This window comes from Empidonax traillii, unplaced genomic scaffold (genome assembly GCF_003031625.1).
Source record: "Empidonax traillii isolate 1590-97213 ecotype Southwest subspecies unplaced genomic scaffold, ASM303162v1 scaffold80:size1517328, whole genome shotgun sequence".
Taxonomy (NCBI): domain Eukaryota; kingdom Metazoa; phylum Chordata; class Aves; order Passeriformes; family Tyrannidae; genus Empidonax; species Empidonax traillii.
In genome coordinates this window covers 894874-917373 of record NW_020955273.1, presented here as the reverse complement: position 1 = coordinate 917373, position 22500 = coordinate 894874, and the positions used below count along the sequence as shown (strand labels likewise).

At 35.0% G+C, this 22500-nt stretch overlaps 1 protein-coding gene across 8 annotated transcripts in view; it reads right to left on the bottom strand.

Moving 5' to 3' along the window:
- Positions 1–22500, bottom strand: part of FOXP2 (forkhead box P2) — a 406115-nt gene that overhangs the window by 68436 nt on the left and 315179 nt on the right. The window contains exon 2 of one of the 8 annotated variants that reach the window (XM_027880944.1): positions 15362–15432. The exons of the other annotated variants lie outside the window; for them this stretch is intronic. The gene's annotated coding sequence lies outside the window, so the exon portion shown is untranslated. The remainder of the gene's footprint in view (positions 1–15361; positions 15433–22500) is intronic. 8 annotated transcript variants of the gene reach the window in all.

The window sequence follows — 22500 nt, the reverse complement described above, 5'->3', positions numbered from 1 at the left end:
AGATACCAGCCTTCTGCATGGGGCAGCTAAATTTGGACTCTAGTTAGCATTCAGTAACTGCAATATATTTTTATAGATAAATGTTCCCTCAGTATTTCTGAATATTGATTTAAGATGCAGTAGGGAACAATGGTTATCTCAAACCACGTTTTATAACATATTATATTCAGGAAAGGAAATTTCATGCATGACCATCTGAAGCACAACATATTCCACACCATTTAGAACTATCTCAGGTTCTCTTTTCATATTAATCATTTCTACTTAATTTAAAATTTACCAGACACCTCACTACTGAGAAATATTTCAGTTTAAATATTTGACTTGAGTTGCTCATCTTTTGTTTAATGACCAACTTTTTATATGGATATAAAACAGCATTTAAAATGTAGTTTTGTTCCCTCTTTCTGAATAGACTTCCACTATTACTTTTTACCAACTAGTTTCATTGAAAGGTTTCCAACGTTACAGGTAATGTAAAGTCCATTAGGTCAGGCTCTTCATAGCATGACATGCAGTAAATTACAAGCGCTTCAAGCAGCTCAGTGAATTACAGTTCATCACTTTGAAAGGTTCCCACTACAAGACTACAGATATCAGATCTGGCAGTTAGGATCCAATTAACACTTTGGTCAGAATAATCAGATTGCGTGTGTAAGACTTGTATAATTCGTTTATTGCTTCCATGCATCTTCTGTCTGTAGGTAAATTTGTTGCTGTTATTTCAAAGCTAGGAATCAGTATTTCACTTGCCTTTAGGTTATATTTCAAGTCCTTTTGCAGTGCAGTGATGAACTCTCCCTGTTTCAGCAATTTAGATCACTTGTCCTGTAGATATTATTGCTTGAAAAATGGTTTGTTTCTGGTAGTTTTGTTTTGTATTCTTACTATGCCATTATAGGTCTAGAAAAAAATTGCTAGCAATTTTTACTAAGCACATTTTATTTAGTGTAACAGAGACAGTTTTCTCCAATGTGATCATTGCGAATCTCACAGAACATCCAGATACACTGTAAATGACATATGCATTGACATTTACATGTGTACTGTCATGCAAAACCATTTCTTGCTACACTGAATATAATACTATACCTGAATGAAAAAAACACTTTGATTTTGTGATATCATTTTTCAAGCCACGGTCAGTGTACATAAAGGTTCTTCAGGATAAACCTCATCAGTACAGAGTAATGGATTTCAAGTTCTGTGTTCCTACCTAGTGCTTTATGGCAAATTGCACTTTTAAGTCTTAGAGGCAGCAAGAATGCTCTGGAAGAAGTGAACTTGCCCAAGGTACCCTACCTTTTCCATAGTAAAGCAGTAATGAACAGATATACAAATGCTGAAAGTCTGAAATGCAAAAACCTGTGAACTGGATAAGCAAAAAGATCAAGGACACCCACCCCCCTAAATTGTCTTTCCTATGTCAAAATATGCTAGTTCTGTTCAAGTTAGTCTCTTTTTCCATCTGACAATCCTGCCCATACAAAGTTGTATGAAAGGTAATAGCTGATTCATGTATACAGCAATGTATTCTTAGGCTCTTCACTGATGCAAGCATTTCAAATATTACAGGAACAAGAATTAAACCAGAAATTTAAACTTCTTTCCCAGTTTGAACTGTTTCAAGAACAAACATTAGGTAAAGCTTTATGAATTTGAAACGTGGGTAATGGGGTATGAAGTTTTAGGGCGACAATACCTATTTGCCTCATGTCACTGACACCCATGAATTACTGATATTTAAAACAATTTGATGGCAAGTAATATGCTAAGTTTCAGTCCTGTTTCTAATGAGCTGCAGTACTTGTAAAATATTACCATCATGATGAACTACAAGACGTACAGAAAGCTCAAGGACCATATGGCTTACTGACCAAACCAGTTTTACAGAAGTATGCCACTATCTGTGTATCAGAAAACCCTGATCCATTGGCACCTTTTCTCTCATAAGACAATGCCAGCTAGTGCACAAACTGCCTGCAACCAGGCAAACCACAGCTTGTAACTTTAACAGTATAAATTAGGAGTGTCTGTATACTATTTGTACAGTTAAGACAGAAAGCGAGAAGCTCCTTTGGATAGCAATTCAGACTGAATAAACTGAGCTCTATTCTGAATTTTGAATTGTTCTGTGTGGGAGCTTTCTCTCCATGAATCACACAAGGACTCTCCCGATGTAGGCATGTAATTTGGTGATAAGAATACTTCCTTTCCTTTACGCTGAAGAACAAAACATCAGCGTATGAGTGAACCCCACTGAAGAGGAGAACTATTCATGTGTAGCCATTCAGAGCCACTAGATTGGAATTATATGTGATTATATGTTAGATTGGAATTATATGTGATACCCTGTATGCTTTCAAAGCAGAACTGTATCACCTACAGATGATCCTTAGTATAAACGTAAAAGTGTAAATTAAAATGCTATTAATCTTACAAAACAATTTGAAAAAATCAGTATACTGTCCTAATGATGGGATTATTTTATTGTTGCTGTATTTTGTTTCTCAGTACACACAAGACAGACTTAGAAAATTTCAGCAGAACTGCTGACTTTGGCTGACTTCAGTATCTATTGGTTTAAAAAAGCTCCAACACCAACAATAGCACATTGTATTTTAAAGTAACTTAATTTAATACTCTGATTTTCCAACAAGATGCATCCAAACGAGTTGAAGTACTCCTTCCCCACATACCCAAATCAAACTCCATTCCAAGAAACCAAATTACCATCACCTTAAAATTTTCTGTATTTGCATTTTGTCTATCTGGTAAAATGTGCACAGGCTGAAGGCTGTCATCATTATTTCTAGATCTTCAACAAGTGGATAATTGCTCTGATTCCCTCTAAGAGTTTCTGCTTTAAGGAGTAGAGACTAGCCAAGAGAAATCTTTCCTATCTCAGCTGAACAACTCTTTTGCCTTTTTCCAGCTTCCTGAAGAGCTAAAGCGAAAGAGTGTGAAACAATTATTCTTGTAGATACCAAATGGTGGTAACTCCACTTTCCCAAGGAGAAGTCTTCAAATAGTAAGCACAAAAGCAGATCCAATCAGAAAATAATTCAGCTCAGCTAAATCTTGAATATTTGAAATATTGACTTGTAATGTGTTCCTCTCTTTTCACCCACTAGCCAGGGAAGCAAAATGAAGCATTACAACTGGTGCAAAAATGGGAGAATGAATCAGGGTCTATTTTAGAAATACGGGGATTGTGATTATTTGAATATGTATGATCAGCATCTACATGGTATGATTTTCAAAGTTAGACAATCCCCAAGCCAAAGTTCCATTTAAAGATATATGTATAAATGCCAGAGTCTCAAATCTGTGCAGGTTGATGCTTTTCTGTGTGCACTCTGGTGCCTTAGTCTCCAGCACTCCTCAGAACAGACACAGAGAACCTTTCTGACCTCTACTTTGTTACACATATAGGAGTTGAATATTGACAAGCTGATTATATGCATATAGTGTGATACATCCTGGGCAAATTCTTCTCTTGTTTATGCCCATGTAAACACAGTCTAATAAAAGGCTGTTGAAGTCAGAAGTACAATCCCAGTGGAAACTGATATAAAGTCAGACTCAATGTTATTTTTGCAGCTGCCCTTTTAAAAGTCATATATATATATAAATATATATATATTATATATATATTTTATATATATATATATATATATAAAATAAGGTTGCATGGTGCAGAATGCAATTTCCCCTGGACAAGGGCAGAGATATTACCAAATCCCTGAATTTAAGGTTATGGGAAAGATAATACAAGATAGTACAAGATACAATTTTCACTTGTATGATGCTTAGAGAAACTGTCTCGCTGACAATGGGAGGAGCCAGCGCTTTCTCCAGCTGCTGTTTATGCCCAAGTAAAATCTGGTTACACTGTTATATGCCTAAATTTGCATGTTAGCTTGCTTATACATTATCTACCCAATCTTGGGATCAATTAGATATTAAGAATATATTTATTAAAATGGATATTTGAAAACACATTTTGCCTAGTGTAAAGATTTCTTTACATACTTTACATTCTTTACATACTTTAGGCATAAACTGTGGTCAGCATGTGGGTTACTGAGTTGGTCTTCCTTGTAACCCCTGAACATAAGATAAACCCCCCAGTTAAGTACTGTTTCAGATAGAAATGTGAAATAGAAATAGAAATTATTTGGCCATCACTGCCTCCTTGCCTGGGACATAAATAACATATCCAAGATTTCCTTTCCAAATCCTGTCCCCTCTCCTTTGAGTCTTCGCAGCCATAGCAAAGGCACATGCTGCAGTTGCAGAAGACTGAAAATGGAATATCCAAGCTTATCAGTAGCGTATCTTACAGATTTTTCTGAGACAGAGATAAAAGAAACACTCTTTGATCTCAGTCAAAGTAGCCTTTAATAGGAAAGTTCTTTATTTACCCTGTCAAGGCTGACAAGTACTCTTTAGCTTTACGTACATTCATCGGGAATGCACAGGTATTAACTGGTGTTAGTTGCTCCTACCTCTGGGTAATATGGACAGATCTCAGTCAAATTTAGGCAATAAAAACTATCATTTGGCCCAAAGAGCAGCTGACATGTGGACAATTCTCAGGCTTTCAAGAAGAAGTGTTGAAATTAATCCAATTCACCTATTTTCCTGTCTGGTGGTTCAATAAAATCCCTCATCTGTCCATTTTTAGGCTCTTTTGATCATTCTGTGATAAAAGGCGGCCATACCAGCAATCATGAAGCGCAGGTCTGCAGCCCAACTGTCTGCTTTTGGAGCCAGAAGAGCAGGTGAAGTAAGCTGCTTTCGAGCTCTTCACTACAAGAAAATTAATTTTCTGTTCTGCAGGACAATGAATGGTTTAAGACGGTATTGAAAGAGAATAAGGAGATGATGCAATCACCAACTAATTTCTAACAATTACCATTAGTGTCCTCCATCTAGCTTTGGCAACAGCCACAGATTAAAACAGTGCAAGACAACTGTGACAAATACTGCCAAGGGATGCCAGAACTAGGGTAAGAGAACACTCATCAGGCCAGGGAACTGCTGTGTGCTTGTTCACGTAAATCTGAGCTTTCTACAGCAATTTGAAGAGAGCCTTTCACTAGCTAAAATTTTTTAAAAAGTGCAGTGGAGTTTAGAACAATTTGCCAGCACATTGCTTATGTATGTTTTGGGTATGTAATGGAAAGGTGGACTTTCTTGGATATGAGGAAAATGGATTAATGGATCTTTACTGAATTAATACATGGGCTTGACACTTTTTTTTGAAAGAAACAGTCTCAGTTAAAAAGCATGTACAGGATTTTTTAGAAGGAAAAGAAATTACCCAATATGCAATATTTGGTGTAGGATTTGGGGCTTGATTTTGGTTGTTTGGTTGGTTTGTTTGTTTGTTTTCATTAGATGGATGTATTTTACAAAAGTGTTTTCAAAAGTTATGGAGAAAATATGGAAAGTATACTCCCATATGAATATGTACTACAAGGAGACCCAGATGGAGAACTACAATAATCCTTAGCTTCTATCATCTGTTAAACAGCAGCCATAGAATGGTCCTGATTCTACCAATATGAGTAATCATGTTAAAGCCACAATGTCCTAACTATTTTCTCAAACCTGTAACATACATTTTAAAATACTGACTTCCACTAAGGGAGGGAGTACACCCAAAGGCTCTAGGCAAGGCCTCATGCTAGTTATGCTAACCAGGATCGGGAAGGCATAAAAGTATTCAGAAGCCACCCCAGTATTAGTTACTCAGATTGAAAAATCTCAAATTTTCAAGGACCTCAGATCTGATGTCTATATACACAAATATTGGGAAGAGCATAATCATCTGCTACTCACCTTGTTGCAAAAAGACACACTTTTCATAGGTATTTGCAACTGCACATGCATCTAACTTGATTCCTTTTAACGTTCTAGGCAACTAGAAACTACTGCAGCATTTCATGGTCTTGAGATGTGTTATATGAAGGAGAGGGTTTCAAATTTTCCTGTTCTATATAAAATATAGCCATGTACATATACAGAATAGACATTTCTGCATGCCTGATTTTGTTTTCCTATCTGTCTTGCTGTTTGTTCAACATACACCTACTTGTATAACAAATGCAGTGTTTAGGAACTGTAGTGAGATCTGCCCTGATGTACATACTGAATTTTCTGCCACTGTTCTTACACTATACAGCACCACATGGCAGTTTAATATGCAATGACATGGTTATTAGCTTGAGTACTTTTTAGTCTTTTCAGAAATAACTAATATAGAAAGTGAATAAGAACTCAGTATTTTGGTTAACTTTAATAAGGAAATGTCCTAAGTGCTATCTAATAGAGAAAAGTGCTTATGGAGTTCACAGTATCTTATCATGAACCAGTGGCTCTTAGGCCAGGTTTGTACCACAACACTTTAAGCATCTTACTGATGTGTCTGCTTGCCCTGGGCACTTTCTATAGGCAACAGAAGAAAATGTGCAAATACACGGACTAGTCTCATCCTTGTAAAACCAGTATAGTCTACATATATTATGGAGCCCCCGGTGGTGTAGAGGAAAACACACTGCACTGTCACTGCAGAGACCCGGGTTCGATTCCTGGTCAGGGCCACTCCCCGGGCAGATGGAGCTCGTTAGCCTGTAAAGGCAATCCATCTACGTCCTGAGGACCTCGCTGCCACCGTCCAAGCGTGCTTGGCCCCGGCAGATGAACCTCAGGATTAAAGGGTGGGCTCAGTTCCGCGCGCACTGTGTCTCACCTAAAAAATCCAATGCGCAGGCTGGAAGGTGGAAAGACCTTCCCCGGTTCTTCGTTCGCGAAGAAACTGGCCACCACCACATATATTATAATGGAGATACAAGTTAGACTGCCTCTGCTTCTAACAGGGGCGTCTAAAGTTAAATGCCTTAGGTTAGGCAAGATGAATCTGGACTTTTTGATAGTTCATTCGAAAGGCCACAGGGTTCCTGGGTGGTAATAGCAGAAAAACTGTCCTGTGTGTCATATGTTGCTCTCAAGTAATACAAGATTCACACCAGCTTGTAGCCAGTCCCTGCTCACACTCTCATAACACAGTTCAAAGCAGTAGTTTCTTCAATACGCTGCTACTTTCCCCAGACACACTCCCACCAGCAGTTTTGGGAGACTGCCAACACACAGCATATATTTAAGTACCTTCCATTTACTGAAATGTCACCTCCTTCATTAGACACAGGTGAGTGTCTCTGTCCTTTCACTTTCTATGTCACCTGCCAATTATTTTTTTTTTTTTGTTCAAGACTATGGAAATACTGTATTTTGTTTTCTCAATTTGTTTGAAGTCTGTAGGTTTGGTATCAGAATACAAAGTGATACCTAGGGATGAGGTAAATTTACTGTTTTCTTTAAAAATCACAGAGTCCTCTCTTCGTGCAGTGATAAGACAAGAGGTAATATCTTTAAACTGAAAGAGAGGAGATTAGATCTGGGAAGAAACTCTACTGTAAGGCTAGTGAGGCTGTCCATAGAGGTTGTGAATGCCCGATCCTTGGAAGTGTTCAAGGAGAGGTTGAATGGGGCTTTGAGCAACCTGGTCTAGTGGAAGGTGCCTCTACCCATGCTGTGGGGTTGGAACTAGAAGATCTTTAAGGTGCCTTCCAACCCAAACCATTCCATGATTCAGCCACTGCTTAGGCATTCACCAAAATGGACAATACAGTTGAAATCCTCACAACTTGACACCTTGAGAGCATAACCAAGCAACAAGTTTTCCAAACTACAAATATTACAGATAATAAACCAAAGTTTGTTTTGATTTATTATTACAGCAAAATGATCTATCTCTAAGGGGAGCCACATCTAGCACTGGTAAAGCATATGATATTCATGAGTTAATGAAACACACAGCTTGCTATAGTCACATATGTGAAATTACTGAAGGAGCAATAAAGATGGATCTTCTTTTAATAAAAAAAATGGAACTAGAAAGACACAATTTCTGTAAAAGGTTTACTAAAATAGAGCTAGAAAACATATGTAATTTTAAAAAAGTTTAGAACTTCTAACGGAAAAGGCATTAGAAATACTTTCTTTTATAATTTTAATAACAATGTCTGATTTGTCAAAATAACAGTAAAAACTCTATAAATATCTGTTAAGGGATTATTCCAATAGATGAAAAACTCTAGTGAAGAAATTGCACAGAATATAGAACTGTCATCATGCATTTGCATGTAAAAGGCTGTTTAAAACTGACAGGCACATAAACAGAAAATACATGCTATAAAATTAGTCATTTTTAAGCACGGATCTTTAAAAAAAGCTTGCAGAGCACCTTCATTTTAGCTAACTCATTCTCAAGAGGAATCAAAAAAATGGTGCAGCACTTAGCAAGCTCTTTTCTTCAGTCTTGTATACAGATAACAGTTTGATTATTACACTGTTTGAACATAACTTCATCAACTTACCTTAAAATGTTGCTGATATTTCTTGAATAATGTATTTTTGTTAAGGGATGTCACTATATATTTATAGAAGTATTATTTATCTTTTCAAAAGATGATCAGAACAATGATTTACTAGATACTGGAGACTGCTTGTAAGAAAACAAACATATATAGCATGTCCAGGACTACCAAACTGAATGCGTATTTTTAAAATCCTTATGATGCAACATTTATAGGGAAATGTGGAAATGTAGAGGATTAATAGGCCTACAAGGGATGTTTTGGATACACAACTCCTTTCAGTCAGAAACAGCAACAGCACATTTCAAGCCAAGCCCAAGTCTGAATTAATGCAAACCACACAAAATGCATATTTCTTAAAAAAAAAAAAAAAAAAAAAAAAAAAAAAAAAAAAAAAAAAAAAAAAAAAAAAAAAAAAAAAAAAAAAAAAAAAAAAAAAAAAAAAAAAAAAAAAAAAAAAAAAAAAAAAAAAAAAAAAAAAAAAGCAGTTCTGACAAGTAGACAGGAATAAAAGAAAATATTATGACACTTCTTACACTGAAAATGTTGATTCCTTTGAAAAGACGTAAAAGTGGGGTTTAATGCATTTCATTTAAAGGCTGTGATGTCCAGGGTCATGTCCCACCTCCCCTTCTTCCACTGAATGAGGAGAACCTGGGCAAGGACTGAAACCACAGCTGGGACCTGCACTGATGGGTCTCACTTGTCAGGAGCGGTGGCTCACCAACAGGCTCCAGAAATTCAGTTGTTTCTCTCAACTGTTCCACTTTGGATCCATACCGACACTCTATGCGCTGGGGTAGCAAGTGCCAGTGGCTCCCACAGCTGCAGGAGCAGCCTGACAGCTGGTTCTTCTTCCTCCTTTCAGGCTGACAGGGGAGGAATTCAAGTTCCTTACCTCCTATAACTCAGGGAGCAAACAGTACCCTAATATGGAGAAGTGGGTAGAAATATCTCTCCACTAGTTTTGAAAGCAGTAAGCTTCTAAGTCCTTATTTCTTTTAAATCTGTTCAAAATTTTTTCATGACAGTGCCTAGCATTTAATAAGGTAATATATTACAAAGTTCTCTGAACACAGTTTTCTTGAAACTTATAGATTCATAAGAATTTGTTTTTATTTGTCTCTCTAAACACAAAATCAATTAGTGACAAAGCTTTGAGCCTATGAAAATTCAGTATTACTTATATCATAGTGTAAATTTGAAGTAATTACAGAACCTTCAGCGACATTTGAGACACAGAGTTTTGTTTAAAAGTATTTTCTGTACAAACTTCTATTTACCTCTCACTTTTATTTAGTTTTAGAAACTACACAGAGATTATCTTAATAGAATTCAGATACTTATTCGTAAAGTAATAGATGTAGCTTCTTTGTCATACTATTTGGATTACTCATAACAAAACCTCACAAAACAATGCTTATTAAAAATTCATATAGACATAATTGTTGTAATGACTAAATAGGAAACTAATTTGAACTAATTTCATTAATTGAAATTAAATGAAACAAAAGTATTTCTTAGTAAAAAATTGTTATCCAAATTGCAGAACAAGAAGATGCCTTTGCAAGTGAGTTACCCGTCCTTCTCTTCAAAAGCAATAACCAGTTTTGTTTCTGACAGATATTTGTCTAAACCAGTTTTACAAAATTTAAGCAAGGGGGATTCCACACCACCTCTTACTTAAAGTGCCTATTTCAGCACTTTATTACTTTGCTTATTTCCCAAAATTATAGGACATTTAAAACAAACATCCTTTGCATCAACTAAAGGCAATTATTATCTGTAGGCATGTACTTACAAGTATAAAAATCTTAAGATTTTTTGCAAAGATATGATTAATGATGAAAAAAGAATGCTATTTACTGACAAAAATAAGTATTTTGGAACGGAATGGCTAAAACATATGCTTTTCACTACTACTGTCTTACTGAATTCTTGCCATAGTAATTAAAAATCTATCAGTATTTTTTACACTTGACTACAACTTACAAACATAAGAAAATGCGCATTTATACCCAAACACCTGATACAACTCTGAAATCGCACTGATCTAAACTCAACTTTGCCAGTAGTTTGCCAAGTTTGACAGTAAAAACAACTGCTCCTAGAACCACTCCCAGGAATGAGAGTTGTTTCATGACCTGGGCTTACTAAAGCCCAGAATTATTAATTTAAATACTGCATGACCCAGAATATTATCCTTTTGACACAAGAGAGTACTACCATTCACATATATACAGTCTTTACAGTACTCTTAGTGAAAAGATCATGTACCACCTTCTGTGTTTTACCACAGCTTCTGCAGCTCTTCAAGTCTGTAAGAAGACACTGAAACTTGCCTTTAAATTAAAAGTAATAACTGAAAAATTATTTTCCATCTGGAAGTGCAAGCAAGTTCAAAACTACAGTGTTTCAGAAAACAAGACTTGAAATATATATAAGGTTTTCAGGTCCTACAGCAGTGTTTTGCTCTTGCCCAAATATGCAGAAAACCAATCCCTTTCTGAAATACAAAACATGGGCATTAATCAATAGCATGGAAGTAACTTCTGTGATTCACAAGCAATTCTGAAGGCTTAAAAATATTGCTTAGGAGTTATCCAGATAATTTTTTTCTTAATATAAATTTTTTACAGTGTGTATGTATTAGTGAATAAAATTTCAAAATTAAAGTTTAGCCTTACAGTGAACCTGACTCTGACATCATGCAACTTTTGAAAAACTAATAATAACTATATTTTTTTAAAAATATGGGAAGGTTTCAACTTCCTCAATTTTTTTTTCTGATAGGAAATTTATATAAAAAAATTTCAAAGCATTTTAGCACTGAAAAGCCACAATTAAAATGTTGTGAATGGAATACTTAATACAGCTCTAAAGAAACTGTTTAAGAAAACTAAACCTTATGTCCTCTGAAGAGTTTTTTTGAACTATGGGCAGTCAGACTCAGTTACAAGTCACAACAATGACTAGAAAAAAATATTTACAGAGACAAAAAAGAGGTACGTGAATGGTTGACTCAATTCAAAGAACAGTTAAGGATTATTACTAAGTTGGATATCTTTATTTTCTCTACAAACTTTATAAACACTATATAAATATCAAACAGTGGCAACAAACAGAAGGAAATTAGAGCAGGATTTACACATGGAAGGAGAACATAGACAGGACACCCAGGTAATAGAGAAGAGGACACACTGTTGGCATCTTCTTGTTTATAGAGTTGCTGAAGAGGTTTAAGCTGACTATTTACCTTTTCCTTGGAAAGGAGCAAAGCTTTAAAAAAGTGTATATACAAACCTAACTGTCTCTATCTGTTTCCAGTCAGCAGTGATGACCCAGTTATTATTGGGAATTTCTGAACAGTAAACTCACCACAGTGGTTAAAAGCCATACCCTTGCTAAGTTTTGCCCAATGTAAGATATCCTAAAGCAATTTTTTAAATGAGTGAGTTTTGAAAAAAACCCAAAGTGCATCTCCCAGTTAAAGATTCAAAGGCACTGAGAAATGAACAATTATATTCTCTCCATTAATCTGCAGGTAACAGCAAAATGTGTGGGGTTTGGAAATTAACATGGTGGGAGATCTGAGTGCACAGGTCTTTGAAAAAGACACATCTGCACAACCCTCAACTTACTCCAACCGTCTAGACTTCACTGTCCAAGGAACAATAAAACAAAGGAAATTTCAGTCTGAATAAAATATATATTTGCAGTATTATATTCTGTGGAAATGGACTGAATTCCTTATTAAGTGCCTAACATTTCTTTGCCTTTTAAACGTTGAGGATGTAAAGATAATTATAAGGAACCACAAGAATAATGTAACAAAATACTTATGACTGCAGGTACCTTTGTTACTTCAGCATCTCTACAAAATCCTCAGATTTTTACTATGGAGCACAAATGCCTCTAGACTTTTGGAAACATGATAGTGTAATGTAGAAAAGAAACGGAAATTCCTAGAAGTTTATATCACATATAAAGTACACAAGTGCTACATCTTCTTGGCCAAATAAATTAGCAGGCTGGATTTGTGAGCATCTGGCTTTTCAATATCTTGAACCACTTCATAACAAGCTTTTCACACTGTATAACCTCTGACCGTGCTCCACCACACTTTCTATAACATAATTTTCACAAAACCCTTTGTACTGTATTTCAAAGTCCTTGTGTAACATATTGAAATGTTAAATGCTGAGCTATTTCTAAGCCCCAACATGGCAGTTAGACATATATTTTTATATATATATGCATATTTTATATATATATATATACACACTGAATGCTAAAGATGATATATATTCTAGTTAAAAAACCCCAAAGTTTGAAATATATAAACGTTCTTTTAATTTTTGTTTGTCTTCCCAGTTCAAAGACAACTGGAAGAGCCACATAAATAATAAAAATAGGAAATAAAACACACTTATCCATTATCAAGGGAATATTGTTTTAAAAAGATCTATAGAATCACATTATCGTTCTATTAATTCAATAATCTTGATATTGTTACAAGACGGAGACAGTTATCAAAGCAGGAGATCATTCTGGTACATAAGGATCCCATCATTTAATGAGACAGAGATGTGACACAAACTTCAGTGTCAAAAAGATAACAAATACAGGACATTGTAGTCACAATGAATTTATGTTGGCATATTTGGTCCAACAAAGTAATTGGTATTTGATAAGCATATAGATAAGGCTGGATTTGAAACTGTTATCATTATAGTGCTGATTTTGTGAAATTCCTCACAAATTGATCTTTGTTGATCAATTGGCTGGTGTAGCCAGGTAAGTGTCAGTCTCTTCTGCCAGGCAATCAGCAGGACAAGAGGACATGGGCTTAAGCTCTGCCAGGGGAGGTTTAGTTTGGATATTAGGAAAAAATTTTTTACAGAGAGAGTGATCAGACATTGGAATGGGCTGCCCAGGGAGGAGGTGGATTCACCGTCCCTAGACGTTTTTAAGATGAGGCTGGATGTGGCACTGAGTGCCATGATCTAGTAACCACAGTGGGGTTGGATCAAGGGTCGGACTTGATGATCTCGGAGGTTTTTTTCCAACCCACTCGATTCTATGATTTATTTTATACTCGCACACCTTCAAAAGCTATATATACTTCCTATTGACAGTGGTTTCAAAGTTCTTTCATTAACTCAGCCTTGCAATGCCAAATATAAGGACACCTTCTCTTCTTTTGAAATTAAATGAGTATTTATGATAAATATTATAAAACACTGGTCCTCAGGGTTTGCGAAGGTTTTTAACTAAACTGTTTCCTCTGAAAAGTTTTAGGAATTATTCTTCATGATTCAGTATATTCATTTGTGTAATTGGTAGCCAAGCCAACATTTCCTACACCCTTTTTTTCATTCATATAGTTTTAGTGTAAAGTAATAGATTCTAAGCATGCAATCGCTTTTACTATGTGGTTTCTGTGTGTAGCTGATAATAATGCCCACCTCCCTCCTACATGGCACAAAGAAGTTTGAGACACACAGAAATTCAAGATAATCACAAACTGGTTTCAGTACACATACTTCTACTCTCATAGCTTCCAGACTCTGCTTTATATGATTTGGTTTCACATTTATTATGGAGATATTAAAATACATAGTTGAAAGAAGATCTGAATTCTAATGACTTTTAAGATGACTAGAGGTTTGCAGGTAACACACCAAGACTGCCCCTTATTGATCTTTGAATGACATGATTGTAAGATGGATGGGTGGAGGCAGTTCCACTACTGGTTTTAGTCTTAACTGCCATATAGGTGTTGCCTTGTATTTCATACAGTTCATGACAGATACATCCTATGAAACCACATGAAGAGAACAGGCTGCATTTGAACCACCACGTATTTAGCTAGCTGAGGTCATTAAGAAGCTACTATTGTAGGTTCAGGGGTACAATGCAACTATTTACACGCAAATAAAAACTTGGAAATTTAGGTATATCTTCATGTTACATACATATTTATGTATATAAGCAAATGGAGGAGTGGCATGGTGATTTAACAGACCAAGGATGCTACTGTGTTCAGAAATGGCCAAATGTTCAAACAAAGGCCAGCTCAGGACTAAATAGAGAAGAATATCCAAGTCCAGGTATCTTTTGCAAGTTTCTACTAAATGTAGTAGAAATAGGTTATCAGCATACAGGGAAGGATTTTCTGAATTAATAACCCTATTTCTATTTTCTTCTGTTTGTCTCACCATTACAACAACATGATGATCGTTGAAAAAAACTCTGACTTTAAAAGAATCTGCTGTATTTGGTATTCTTCAGAAACCAATACTAGGCAGATGTCCTTAATTTCTTAACTTGTATTCGTGGAAGATGTTACAGAGGCAGTACATACAAAGTGTAGCCTTTTCCAGCTCCAGCTCCAGCCCCAAATTTATACAATAGTTAGTGAATGCAGAGCTAAATTTGGGAACAGATTACCACAATCTGACATGAAGCAGAATTGAAACGATAAAGCTGATTGAAGACGGCAAACTTTTTCTTAGAAAAATACTTCCTGAACTCTAGATTTCATCTTTAATATTAACCAAAACAAGAATATATGGCCAAAATCTTTTTGTTCTACTTCTCTCTTTACAGATTAATCCTGGCTCATAATGAAAACTACCATCAAGCTCGCTTCAGGTGAAATAAAGTCTGCATGGCTATCATACTGGCATTTCAAAAGCACAGGATGAGTCTGATACTGTGACATTTAAAAGGCAAGAAGTCCCACTTAGTTGCTTTACTGGTAATTTGTGTCCATCATGCTACTTGGCACACAGCAGTAGTGTTGTCAGGAATACTGTCTACATCCTGAGTTAAAAAAAAAAAAAAAAACAAAACTCCAAAAGTGCATGTGAGGGACAGAAACTATAGAAATGAGGAAAAAATTCACTTACATTTATCCAAGATGGCTGTCGCTATTACTGTTGAAACTCTGCTATGGGCTGAGGTCACAAGACCCTGTAAGCTAAAATAGAGAAGCTTCAGCTGAGGGTAACTGAAGCTGCAGCACGTTAAAATACATTTTAAAGTTATTGGTAATGATTGGAGTTTTAATTTCTTGATCTATTTTTCCCAAGACACAAAAAGTGAGGCACTTCTACTTTTTGGTCATTTTTCAAACCTAAAGGGAAGAGATTTTCAGTATTATCCTCTACCTCGTTATAAGCGTGTATGTATGTTATATACCGTATATGATATGACAGTATGATGGTTTTATTGGCATGAGTTCAAAGTTGCCACATTATTCATAAATGGAGAAACTATACATGATTTATGTGTCATTTATGCAGGTTCTCTCAAACAAAGCTAGAATAGAATCTTTATACAACAACACATCACCATGTATATAGGAAATATGAATTATATATTAAAAAATCTAGCTTTAAAATTTTCAAAAATTTATTAAAATGCACCACAGAGCTATTTTTTTCCTTCTATAAAGGTAATTTTTAAATTATGTACCACTGAGGAAGTCTGCTAACTTTTATATCTTAGAAACACCAAAATAACTTTAAAATATTTTTGTATGTATATGAATACCGTTGTTGGAAAATCTATTGCATCTTAACGTCCCAGAAATTAAATCAAGTGTGTGATCTACCAGGCAGCTAGAATCTACTCTTAACCATGATACAAAGAATCTAATGTTGCTTCAGTAAGTGGCAAGACACTGAATTTGCCACTAGTTTTTGATTGAACGTTCTCTCTTCTGGCCCACAAATCACAGTGCTTTTGGAAAAAGAACTGATATACAACATTAGGAAAAAAAAGGCAGAAAATAATATCTTGGGAAATTATTATCAGTGTTAGCAGCAGAGATTTGGAATAACAGAAGGAAAGAAACCAGTAAAGTTCAGTTGAGAAAACTGCATGATGAACAACCCTGCAGTTTATTACCTGTACTAAGTTTGTACTTTAGCTGCCTATATATATACATTTGTGTATGTTCACAGATAAAAAGACATATGCAATGTGCATAAAGAAATTTCTGGAGAACTTAATGAAGAGAAACATAAAGTTCTGGAGAACTTTATGGAGCAACTTATGGAGGTTTTTCCATATCTGAAATCAACAAAAACAATTCCAAGAACACAAGGAATGCTATGAATTTGAACTACAGGTATCTTGAAGCAGCCGAGTAATAACAAAAGCAAATATATCATATATATTCAATTTATGTGAAAGAATGACGAGTTGACAAGAAATATAGCGGAGAACAGAATCTCTGCTTTCTGAGCAAACTTTAAAAAAAAAGAAATTCCCATTACATAATACAGATATTCACTGCATTTCTTGTGAAACCATGAAACCATAATGTCATTTATAATAGATGAGCACGTAACAGATGAGAACTAAGAAACTACCAGGATACTACGTCACTTTGATATATTCAAAGAAACTGTGCACAATTAAAGCTACGAAATCCACTGGAACAGTTAAACATTAGAAACATTGTTATAAACTTAACTCTAGAAGTCATGATATATTCCTATTTAACAATGCGGTCAAATTCATAATTTCAAAGATAAGTAAAGAATGCGACACAATTCTAAGAAAAATTATCATTGAGGAAAAAATAGGAAAAATTTCCAATAAAACAATGACTTCTATAATTTAGATTTTTTATAGAAAAGGACTGCAAATGTTCAAATTATGAGATGGTGTTTAGAGAATGGGAGAAGTGATGGCTAAAGCATTTGTGATAGAAGACTAAACAATTCATCTTTAAAAAACCCATTTCAATACTTAGATAACTAGTCTAAAGTTTCATGAATGCCTGTAAGCCCATGCAGAATGAGTATTTCCTAACCTGACTACAGGATAGAAGCCACATCACAAATCCCATAACGCAAAATCCCAACTGAAACTAGTTGCTTGCTTTCACCCAATTATAAGCACTAAGAAAAAAATAGTAAATTGAATCAATTAATTATTCTCTCTGAGCAAAGAGACCTCCATAACAGAATTTATGCAATCTTAACCGAATGTGTTTGACTACATAAAGTCTAAAATGCTCAGTGTTTAAAGCAAAGCTTGATTGACAATAAACCCGGCTCATTCATAGGCAGTAATTTATTTAGAAGAAAAAGAAAGAAAGAAAAATATGAATGGTGACAAAAGGCTCTTGAGCCTTTAAGGACTACTGAGGTGAAAGGCAGAGACAAGATATAACCTTCTATTTTCTGGTGAAATAAAGGCCCCTTCCAAGAGACCAATTATCTAACGTTGACTTCTCCTTAGTATGCACCTGAAGTAGTCATTTGTATTTATGTTAAATAGATGTAAAAGCAAAATACTCTGTATTGACCTCAGACATTCAGACAGCATCAGGTAGACGTGATGCCCTAAAACTAATTCCAGCCAAACAGCAGAAGTAAAACTGCCAAACACTTCAGTTTTTATTCTGGTATGGGAGGGTACCTAATAAAGAATACTGCTGAAATCCTAAATCGTTTTGTTCTATCACCAGATGTACAGACATCCCTATAATACTCTACAGCCTATCTAAACAAACCCACCAACCAACCAAGCCTCAAATCCCCTTCTTTCCCTTCAATTTTGAAGAAAAACTCTCTGGTGAAATAAAATTAATGAAAATAATACAGTCTACACATGCATGCACATACAGAGATAAATCAGCCAGAGAATCTTAGGTACAAATGTTCATACTAAAAAAACTCCTGGAAAAAAATCATCATGATATTTCAGGAAGCCAAACAGTAAGCTGACTGTGATGGCAATAGCTATTTAAGCAAAAGTTTGTTTTGACTAAAGTTCCAGAAGTTTAAAAAGTATGTAAAATCAGATGTAGACAAAATTAAACATAATTAATAGTAAAAACATGGGTTTTTTTCAAATAGCTTATTATAAACTTTTCCAATATTATATACCCTTCAGCTTTAACCCAGCTCGTAAGATTAGATGTGACAGTAGCATAGACCTCTCTAGTGATCTAAATGACAAACTTAGGCAGCCAGCAAGGGAACAATCATGATTTTGATAATCAATTTCAGAACTGAATTGAATATCCAGTAATTATTTGAATGAAAATTAGCTCACAGCTAGATGGGGGTTGGTACACTTGCTTTAAATTAGTCAGGTGGATAAAAAATAAAATAATGGAAAAAATAAACTATTATTTTGTAAATATTTACAGATTAATTCAAATTTATGAACTAGGAAAATTAATCAGAAAACAGATTGACAGCACCTCAGACAACTCGATGATCATAAATCCAGACAATGTATCAGATTTCATCAGAATAGAGGTCATGTTTTAAATGAAGGTAGAATTTGTAATGCATTATTCATCCATATGAAAATATTACAAGGTGGGATACCTTTTTTATAGTTTATTACCATATCATATTACAAAATGCATTTGTAAAATAAATGTTTAACTGATGAGTCTATGACAAGTCGTTAGGAAGCATATTATAAGATGCAAATATTGTTAAAATACGTGTGCATGTTTAATGCATGAGTTACAGTCATCAGGCATGGTAAAAACTGTCATAAAATTTAACAAATGATAGTAAGATATTTATAAATGGCATCTAAACATAAAGTGTGCATAGAAAAGTAAATAGTAGTAAAGTGAATTCTTGAATGAAGGCTCTTTTTTCCCTTCTCTTTGTACTCAGAACAAACCAAATTAGGTTTGGATGCTAATAAGCAATGTCTGAAATAAACTCTTCTTGCTAAGTTTCCAAGGCAGCCAGAAACTTCAGCTTTCAGAAGATTTCCAGAATAAAATTATGGACAGATCTCCATTAGCTCAGCAGCATTGATCAGCTTTAACAACAACTTCACATTTTTTCCTATGAAGAATTAAAATACACTGAGTAAATCTGAGTTATTACTTTTACAGACAAATTTTATGAGGAGGCAAACTCAGCCTATAGCAGCTGGGTAGCTGAAGCTCTATATTATAATTCTTTGTCTACTCATCAGAAAAATCAACTTCTACATAGCAGGTAGGACACCCTTCCCTTTCAAATTTTGTGCAGTTGATTGCTGATACTCAGCAACACTGATCTATATAAACCTTGTACACGCTATTATAGTTTTTTTAATAATTCAATACTGTAAAGCAAAACATTGATCAGAGAAATGGTAATTGTTTTTTTTGATATATCTGTAGAATATAAACAAAGAGCTGTCACCAGAATATTTTCCAGTTGATTAGAGAAACAAAATTTGTCTTCTTAAAAGAGCGATTTACATACATTTTATCTATGAGTCAGACTAAACAGCAGAGAAGATCCTGAAAATAATGTCCTTACTTCCAAAATCATTAGATAATTGTCTAGGAAAATAGGAGAACAGTAAGAGAGAGAGAGAGAAGGCAACTACAAGGAGATACCAGTCATGTCCTGCAAGATTTTGTGCAGAGATGTGCTGGTATGTGAAATCATTCATAATTATGGTACAGAACTTTAATGATTTCATTGTAACTAAATAATGTTATAACTCTCATTCAATTTTGCTGAACAAGATGATCTGCAGCTTCTGAAGACAGTCAAAGAGCATTACCTGGATCTGAGAAGTCTGATCCAGTGATAGGAATGTTAACATTGTTCTCTCTTAATTTTTCTCCCAAGTTTAACAAGATTGAATGCCTGTAAATAGGACCTAAATACATTCAAGAAAGAAATGAAGCACTAATTTTGACAGAACAAGCAAGGGAAAAAACTCAAACTCTGCATGTTTTAAAAAATAACTTTTTAATCCATAGATGAAGCATTTATTTCAAGCTTTTGAATACAAAGGGATCTTGAGCCTCACATTGCTGGGAGAATGTAAAAGGGAAGGATCTCAAGTTTTCATCCTGTCTTATCATCTCACCCTTCCTACCATTCATAATGCACCTGGAGTGGGCACTCAAAACATGGGATATTTAGGACCTCACTAGGTATCACCTGCTCTTATACTCTTCTGGACATAAACAATATACTTAGAGGCCTGAATTTGGAGCTGATACAAAGATATGCAAAGATATACATTTCAGTTAGAGGACACAGTGCATGTAGCTTTACAAAGCTTATTCTAGACCTATTTTACATGGAAGCACAAGGGACCACACATCTGTGGAACATGCTTAAGAAACACTTCTCCCTTCTCGTCTGTGGAACCCTATAACACTTCCAGTTGCACATTATATATTTCCACAGTGAAAGCTTTAGTGAAAGCACTAAAACAAGGTTCCCTGATGCAGACGCAGTCACAGCAGTCCTGCGACCCCAACAAGAAAACAACATATTCAACCCCAAGGTGCTCCTGCTACCTGCACATCATAGCTGGAGTAAACAGTGTATGAAGTGCCTCTGAACTTTCCCACTCAGGAAGGTATTCAGAGAATTCGTGGCTAATCTCTTTTTAAAAGCCCTCACATGCAAGACCCTCCACAAATTATTTTTTTCTTCAGCTTTTCCAAACATAAAGGCACTGGCAAAGCACAAGAAGCTTTGAAGTCAACCCTGTGCCAGTTCTTTTTGTGTGTGTTTCTTATTTCCTAAAGATATGACCATTCAGTAAAATAATTGAGCAATCAGTTCTTGGAAAAGAGAGAGCGTCTCAAAGTTAAATTGAAGGTCAAGAAAACACTGCTCAGAAGTGTGAAAAATGCTGAGTAGGACACACTCCCATCCTTCCAGAATTAGAATCAGTCCCAGCTTTCTTGTGACACTGCTGGAACTGCTCAACAACTTTCAAAGCAATCCAATAGAGATATAAAAACCCAAACATAAGAGACAACAAAAACAGAACACATAACAAAATTATCAAGATGTCCTAAAGTGACATTGGAAAATGTTGAATATCATAAAAAATTAGAAATAAGTAGATTCTTCTTCATATGTTGTTTATTCCTTCCAAGGGTTACACGACAAATACTTAAAAAGTCAATATATATTGCTGCTGACTTGTTAATAAAGGAAATGGTCTTACCAGCATCTATACCTCTTGTGCAATTACAAATGCAAGAAATCATTAATTAGAAACATACAGCAATGTTCCACATATATTTCTGTAGCCGACATTGCTTCCTCTTTTGAGGAAATACGGCAGAATGATTCCACAGAATCAAGGGAGGCAATAGTCTGATGACTCATAGAGAATTTTAGTCAATTGAACTGAAGAATATTTTCAGCTCTAGAGGACTATATATATTTACTGGAATTACTCTCAAGAAAACAGACTTTAAAAACAGCTAACATCTGACAGTGACAGTATGTCTCTTTCAAAATCTAAAATCTTGGTTTGTTTAAATTTTTGCTTTCCCACTTTGTCTTCTTAGTAATTAATTATTTGCAGCAAAAAAATTGTTAGGGTTGTTTGTTTTTTTTTCCCTGAAGTACTTGGCAGTTTATGCTAGACACACATCAGGAATTTACTACTCTAAATAAGTATTGTCTATAGTTTCACGGTTTCATACTACAAAGTGAAGAAAGGCCAACTGACAATGTGCAGCATCCACCATAGAGAAAAGAAAGAAACCACAGTGTGTATTCAGATTCACAAAACGGTACTGGCACTCTTTGACTGTGTACTTTGAAAAGAAATTTCTTGCAGTAAGTAAAATAGGACTTTTCTTGAACTGGAAGCAAGAAGTGAAATGGAAATGAAGAATTCTATTATTTGGAGAATAATCAATATTTTGTAATGAATTTCCAGTCATCTCGTCTTTCTGTGTTTACATGTGTCTGTGTTTGCATCTTCTGCCACACTCTTCACACTGTTGGTAGCTTTTGAGCTTCTCACACATAGATTTCTCAACAAACAAGATTGTGTGACTAGTTACAACTTCTAGCCTAAGGATCTAAAGAAGTAAAAAGGTATATCCTTTAAAGCATGTCCTTGAGGACAAGAGTGTTTAATTGATTAAAGAGATTAGCACAGCTAAATAAATTTTGTTTAAAGAAGGAAGCGGCTCACTGAAAAAGTATGAAATCCTAAAAAGAAAGACAATCCAAAGAAAGGAGAATTATCAGTATCAGAAGTATCAGGTTGGAGAAGTATCAGTAAGACTCAT